Raw genomic sequence first — 8,463 nt, forward strand, 5'->3', positions numbered from 1 at the left:
CAATGACCCATCACGGAGAATGAGAGGACCCACCTCTGTCTACACATCCTGGAAACATGCTCGCTCGCCTACCGCGCACGTGTGTGTGCGTGCGCACGCGCACACACACACACACACAAACCTGATTCCTGTCCTCCCCCTCAGGCTCCCCCATGCCTGTCAAGACCACACACCCTCTTGCTCACTTACATGGAATCCCTGGGCATGCAGCACACCTCCCTCTCCCTCACCTCCCACGTCCAGCCAGCTGCCAAGTCCTGTCTTTACAGACCCTGCAGTGTTTATCCAACACACCCTCTTTCCTCCACTCCCACTGTTCCTGCACTACTATCCCTCTCTTCTAGAGGCTTCCTATTACAGTTTAGATTGATCTCAACATCATTTACATTAAGCTCTGTATCAGTCCCACACTGTAAACTTCTGCAAGGGAAGAATCTTGTCAAGTTAATTTCTCTTACCCCAGCACCTAACAGCTGGATGGAGGACCAGAGAGAAGAGTGTAAGGTGGGGCTGGACAGAAAATGTAGGCTGGGGCCTCATCTGTCCAGCAGATATGAGGCATCCCAGAACCAGATTACACAGCTGCTCCTCCCAGCTCCCTCCAGCCAGGTGCCTTGCCTGTACTGAGAGGAAGAAAGGAGATGAGGTTTATACTAAACTTGATAGTAAATTTTCAAAGACAGACCCTTAATAACCAAATGACCAGAAAGTCATGGTATTTGCCAAAGTGCAGTTAAATAATAGGAAAAGATGGGCTTCCCTGGTGGTGCAGTGGTTGAGAGTCCGCCTGCCGATGCAGGGGACACGGGTTCGTGCCCCGGTCCGGGAGGATCCCACATGCCACGGAGCGGCTGGGCCCGTGAGCCATGGCCGCTGAGCCTGCGCGTCCGGAGCCTGTGCTCCGCAACGGGAGAGGCCACAACAGTGAGAGGCCCGCGTACCGCAAAAAAAAAAAAAAAAGAATAGGAAAAGATGATTCGACAAAGCATACGTGGAAGCAATGACTGCAGGAAAGTAAAACTGTTACAACTGTTTCCAAAAGTCAAATCAACCCACAAAAGACCAACGTTTGCCACATGTTGACTCTCAAGGACTGAATCAGGCAGGCATCTTCTGAGGCATCTAGTAAAGATTCAGCTCCATTGCTTTCCGGTCATACATTCCCCTACCAGGCCAAGGTGAAGGGTCAAGGGCATCAGGGGCGTGAAGCAGCATCACAGGTACTTGGTGGAGAAGAGCAGTCATGTCAATCACAGCAGTCAGGATAAGATGGCCCTCGTAGAGACAGCCTATATCTATGTCTCGACCCTAATGAGTCAGAGTCACTTCCTCTCTTTGGGGTCTCTGTTACCTCTCCCAGGCAAGGTCTTCACAGGCGGGCAGAAGAATGGGAAAAGAAGTTCAGAAAAGCCTGGTGGGTGGAGGATACACAACTGGGCAAACAGATGGATATTCATCAGGTCTAACAGGACTTCATGGAGAACGGCCCTTCAACAGGACACAGGAGAGGGGAGGAGGCTTCATTTTAACAAGCCCTTCCGCAACACACACAATGGATTCCTTCCTTTCCCTTACATTTAATAACATTGAGACTGGGACCTAGCATAAAATAGTGGGGGACAATCCTACAGCACACAAGCCCATATTTCTTAAACCTGCATTTCTGTGAATAATTTCCTTGTTAACTCCTGGGGTCAGGAGTGAGGCAACTAGAGAAGTGGGTCGATAGTAAATAGTGATGTTTAGAAAGACTCTGCTCTGTGGCCATTCTGGTGTTGGTTTTGGAGACCCAATCTCCTCTTACAAAAGACTTGTGCAAATTACAGAGTTTGTAATGGTTGGCTCTAACACTCTGCTGCTAGAGACCATTTGGGTCCTAGAATCAGAGCTTTTCCCTTTAGCCACAAGCCACCACCCACCCATACACTACACACACACACACAAACACACACACTCATACACACACACTCACACCAGTGCACACCCAGACTCAAACCCTCAGACATGCAACCCTTATCCATTCCCTCACTACCCTCAGCCAGTCAACGGCCAAGTCCACACTACCTCTGAATGCTTATCCAGAACATGCTCTTTTCTCCAGCCACTGACCCTAAAGCACATCAGACCTTCATTCTGTCTCTTCTGGATATCCTGCCCTTAGAAACCAGGTAAATCTCAAATTGTTTATCTCAAATTTAATCCCAAACCTGACTGTGGACCCCTTGAGGATAAGAATCTGCCAGACCCTTCTCTCTATAACCAGTGCCCAACAAAAAGTTTTTCTGGTGGGTAAGTGGGGCCCTCATCAATCTATCCTGTCCCACCTCCTACTACCACCCTGCTCCACCCCTCACTGCCAGGAATCTCTTTCGGAACCCTTCTGATCAGAGAACCAACTGACTCTCAGCCCCTCAATTGCTGATCACTTTACTTCCACTTCAAACTGAGCCCACTGTCTCCTACCTACCTGACCTTCCTCCCTGTATACCAGCCCCTACAAGAAGCAACCATTCAGATGTGGCAGAGCTGCTCTCCACCAAGCCAGGTATGGTGACTTCACCTCCCTTCTGACACTTCGCAGGACCCATCCTAGAGAACCTCAGACAGGCCACACTCCACAAGGCACCATGAAGCCCACAAGGAAAGATCCCTGACCCAGACTAGAAAGGAAGAAGATCCAGAGAACTCCAGGTAAAGCTTCAGGTGGAAAGAGATTCCTGATCCGAGCCTTAAAGGATGAGAAGATTTAGACATCTATTAAATTGGGCAAGGGCTCTCAGGTTTAGGGAACAATGTGGGAAAAGTTATAACTTAATGGAAAACCTTGATCTACTGAGAAACTTTCAAAAAATCCATGTCAAAAGCATAAAGTCCAAATGAGGGCTTGAGAAGTGAAAAAGCTAAAATGTGGCTGGGCCAGATCATTGAAAGACTATATTTGCTCGACTAGGTATCCGAAGTTTATCCTTAAAGGCAGTTGAGAGGCTTTGGAAGATTTTAAGCAGAAGTGACAGGATCATATTTGCATTTTAAAAGCTATTCTGGCAGCAGTTGGAGAATGGATGAGACCATCAGAATGTAAACTCATTGTAAGACGGTTCTTTATCAGGGTGAGATACAATAAGGGCTTGGGCTAAAAGGGTGGCACTAAAAAACAAGGACAGGGAAAGAATGGAGAGGACTCTACAGGGAAGCCCCAAGATTTCTTACTTGGTCATTTGAAAATGTGCTCACACCATTAGGCTGAATGAGAAATACAACAGGAGGACCAGTTATGGGGGGTCACCAGGAAGGTGTACAGACATGTCAGAGAGCTCCCTGGGGAAGAGATGGGAGCCGTCAGTAGAAAAGATGGTTGAAGTTATGCAAAGGCCCTGAGCATGGAAAGGAGCGTAGTGTTCATGGAAGGTTTGAGGAGAGAAAGCATTGTGTGAAATAGTTAATTGGGTGAGTGGGGAGCATGTTTACTGGAGAAATGTTGTAGGACTGATAGGCAGGGATAGGTACCTGGTGTAGGTTTGCAGTAATAAATTTAAACTAAGACCAGCCCACATGTGATTTTCCCCCAACAATGTTCAGCTCAAGAAGTACAGACACCAAGTAGGTGGGGTTGGAATTCTTAGACAGTCATTGCGTATGTGCTTAAGGACTCTCTGCCAGACTCTTCTTTATTTAAATGAACTTATGAACAATTTTACACAGACTGCATTATTGTTTAAATTATTATTTAAATGTCCAGGATAAACCATACCGGACTATCTCACATTCTCTGAAGGCCCACGAACAACCTTTGCATCCTTCCCAGGTAATTGCAGACACACTCTTCTAGGGGTTTCAGCCTTGCTGGGGGTCTTCACATGGCACTTTAACAACTTATATTAAATTCTTACCACTCTTAAAAAATGAATCAAATGTTTTCAACATTTGAATCCCCTGAAAGAAGATTAATATGTAGTGGAAAATCTAGCAGAGGATTACTTGTTGTGCAGGTGATTCAAGCCATGATCCAAAAATCTAAAAATTCAGGAAGGGTTGAGATTATTGCTTAATATTCTGTGAAACAGCCATGGAGTTGTGTTCCTGAATTCTCCATCCCTTTAGGTTTCTGTGAGGTGTGGATTCTGGCAAAGAAGGTTTCCCTAAATCCTGCTTTGACTTTTTCCTCTCCACAGGGGTCAGACCTGACAGCTAAGGGCAGCCTTTGTCATGAGAAGTTTCACTACTGTTTTCCTCTTTTTCTGAATAATCAGACAGAAAGGCCTGGGGCAACAAGGCCAGCTCCCAGTGCTATATTTTTAAGAGACCTAGGTGGCCTATCTCTGAAAAAGAAATTGTTTCAAAGTATTAAACATTCCGATATATTGATCCTGATGACCCGGTAGGTCTCCAGAGGTCCCCAGAAACTGGCAAGCAATGTGATTAAATATCTCTCACCCAGGGAGTTCAAGGTGGACTATTTCTGGAAGACCATTTATTTTCAACAGCTCTAGAGAGCAACCAAAAAAAATTACAGATTAGCAATCATGTAATCTTTTATATTAAGTTATAACACAAGTGCAAGTGTTGACATTGCTAGAATGTAATAGACACCTCATGCTTCAAACCATACATTTAAAAATAACATAAGCAGAATAATTATTCTGGGTATGTACTCATAGACTTTAACTGTTTCTCAGCCATCTCTGCCTCTAACACCATATGTCACTGGTTTTATTCTGAAGGATATTTTTTCAACAGTATTTTATTATTTTTTTACTATTTATTAAAATTGCCAGTGACCATGCCCAAAGTTGCATTTTATGATTAACAAATTTGAAATTGTTGACATCTTTAACTAACTCTTTTCTGTAGACCATAATATTTTAAGTGAGAAAATACTCTCTTTACAATTGCTGAAGTACCTGGTAAACTCAGAAAATTCTGCCCAATAGAATACTCTATCCTAATTTTTTCTTTTTGAAATGTGTAAATATTTTGGCCCAGAAATTTTCACAGATAACTATCTTCTAACCTGTTGACAAATATTTTTAGAAGGCAAAAGGAATTGACAAGTGGTCTTTAATTTATGATTCTTTGGTTATTTCACCAGATTGAGATCCTGCAATATCATAGGGCTTCTCAATTTCATCTAACTCTAGAAGAGAATATCAATTTGTTTGTTTAAATATAGAAGCTCTATCAAAACACTTTTCCCACAAGGTTGAGATATTCTAAATTCTCGGAATTAAACCTTGTAAACTGCTTGAGTGCTCATCATTTGATTTGTTTGATTTTCACTTGCTTTTCTGGAGATAAATTTCAATGTCTCCACAAGCAAACTGTATTTTCCATTGTTGCAATTTGCTAAAAGTTTCAAATGCTGAAGTTTTGGGCATGTCATTTAAGGAATATTTTTATTAAGTATTTCCAATGAATTTTAAACAAAGTGCACTCACAATTCACAGGTTACTGTTCATGAGTATATACCAGTAATAATTATTCTGCTCATTTTTTAAAACTTTCATACCATTGTAGAACATATAAGTTGATGACATCAGCTTCCTCATAAAATTATCTTAGCTCATACATGTATAATGCACACATATCTATGCTCATACATATCTAACTTATATGTGTATGTTTATATATGTATGTTTATTATGTATATATGTATGTTTACACTCATAAATTATGTATCGTTTGTAATTTTATATATATTTGTAAGTTTAATATATATATTTGTAAATTTTTACAACTATAGCTCTGTTTGGGTTGGTAGAACACTGTCACATATTTGGCCTCAGTTATAAATTATATATGCACGACAAGCACATTTCTACTTCATAGTATTTTTTTAATTTTGAAACATTTTTACCACAACATTATGATCCCCCCAAAATTTTACTCATATTATCACCACAAAAACAAATGATTTTATCTTCAAACTTAAACTGTTTAACTAAATTAACATTACTATTCTCAATAATATCAAATGAACTTCCAGAAGCTTTATTTTGATTCCATGAATTGAATGGGAACAAAATTGAATTATTGGAATTAATTAATTTTCTACTTGAAATATCCAATGATACTGATGGTATAACATCAGAGAAGCCCGCGCACCACAATGAAGAGTAGCCCCCGCTTGCCGCAAAACTAGAGAAAGCCCACGTGCAGCAATGAAGACTCAACGCAGCCAAAAATAAATAAATAAATTTATTAAAAAAACAAAACAAAACACTTAGCTAGGGAAATCAGGCTATTTGCTGTATATCTATTACAAAACTGATCAGCCTCTCTCTCCCACAAATATCTCACATAACTTCCCAGGTTTCCTACTGACTCTGTCAACCTGTGCCCTGATTTTTGTTGCACTTCGCAGGTCATTTCACAGACCATTGAACAACTGGCTGACAAAGCAAGTGGCCAGAAGGAAGAACAGTGTCAAATATTTTTCCCACCACCATGCAAGGTCTGAAGGAAATAACTGTCCCTAACTGTTCCAAGTAGATACATTACTTTTTAACAGAAGTGCCCTGCATGCAGTCCTTGAAAGGGAGGTGTTAGTCAAATTGTATCTATAAAAGGTAAGAAGGAAAGGTTATCACTAGCTGTCTTTCAGATTTAACCACATGTTAAAGTGAGTACATGGGTTTCTCACACTTCTCAACGAGACCATGGCAGAAATGCACAGCGAAGTTCTACCAAACTACCTCTGTTTATTGTAATGTAGTTATTAATAATCATATTAATACCTTATTAAAATATGTAAATTCCAGGTCACATGCTAACCCAGACTGAACACTGGGAAAAAACAGGCCTACACTGGGACTGTCCCAGGCAAAGCAGGACATATGGCCACCTTACTTAGTACTTACTTTAAGCATTTTACACTGTCTGCTTCCACCACAGAAAATATAAAATTTCATAGTAATAATCAAATCCCTCCATTTAAAAAAACTATTCAAATAAGGAGTGTTTGCTAAGAATATACCCAAACTAAGATGCCTACGCAGAATTGCATTAACAGAGCTCAAATGTTGTTTCTCAGTTTCACTGATTAAACTTCTCCACTGAAGGATATCATTGTATTGGTCTCTAGGGGAAGAAGCTCAAGGTCCCTCTTCACTCTTTTTCAAGGAGAGGAAATACTTGGAGGCCAGAGCAGACTGCAGACCCTCACTGAACCTTGTTTTCTAGTTGGGGACAGAGGGGCAGGGTGGGATAAATATCTGTGTACAGTGAAAACCTCTCTCTGGCTCATTTTCCTTTGACACTGATGGCTGTGGATTTCATCTCTACTGAGTGGAAAATTCCAAGATTTAAATCTGAGCTTAACAAATGGCATATTTTAGGATTCTAAGCCACACAAAATACATTTCCCATATGGACCAATTAAGCTTCCTAAAGTTCTATATTTTGCCTTGAGGCCATAGAGTCAGTCAAATGATTGAATCAATCCAACAAAAAATAAATGTTGAGTGGTTTTTATGTGTCAGACGTGTTCCAGATGCCAGGAATTCAACATTGAATTAGAAGTCCTGGTCTTGTTGGAGGAAGAAAGAGTAGAGAAGGTTAGAAAAATAAATCTCTCAGTATATTTCAAAATGGTAAATGCTATGAAAGGGTATTATAGGGTGCAGGTAAAGTCTATTAGAACCATGCCTAATCAGAACTTAAAGAATAGGAGAGTACTTCCCAGAGAAAGTGATATAAGATGAAAGCTGTAAAAAGCATTACTCAAATATGGGGATTGGAAGTGAAGGGGAAGGTAACATTCCAGAAAAAATGATGGGCATGTGCAAACTCCCAGGAATAAGTGAGACAAGGCTTGCTCAAGGAACTGAAAGAAAATCTACAAGGCTAGGACACAGATTGAGAGGTGAAAAGAGATTAAAAAAACCCAAAAAGCCAATGAGGTGGTAGGAAGAGGCCAGACCATGAAGGACACTGTAAACTATGTTTAATTGCTGGGGGATTTGGGGAAGGTTTGTTCTTTTTTTAATTGAAGTATAGTTGATTTACAATGTTGTGTTACTTTCAGGTGTACAGAAAAGTGATTCAGTTATATATATATATATATATATATATATATATATATATATATATACACACATATGTATATATATATTCTTTTTCAGATTCATTCCATTATAGGTTATTACAAGATATTGAATTTAGTTCCCTGTGCTATGCAGTAGGACTTTGTTCTTTATCCATTTTATATAAAATACTGTGTATCTGTTCATCTCAAGCTCCTAATTTATCCCTCTCTGCCCCTTTCCCCTCTGGTAACCATAAATTTGTTTTCTATGTCTGTGAGTCTGTTTCTGTTTTGTAAATAAGTTCATTTGTATCATTTTTTAAGTTTCCACATATAAGTGATATCATATGATATTTGTCTTTCTCTGTCTGACTTACTTCACTTAGTATGATAATCTCTAGGTCCATCCATGTTGCTGCAAATGGCATTATTTCATTCTT

The sequence above is a fragment of the Mesoplodon bidens genome (genome assembly GCF_964165515.1).
Source record: "Mesoplodon bidens genome assembly, chromosome: 11".
NCBI classification, from domain to species: Eukaryota; Metazoa; Chordata; class Mammalia; order Artiodactyla; family Ziphiidae; genus Mesoplodon; species Mesoplodon bidens.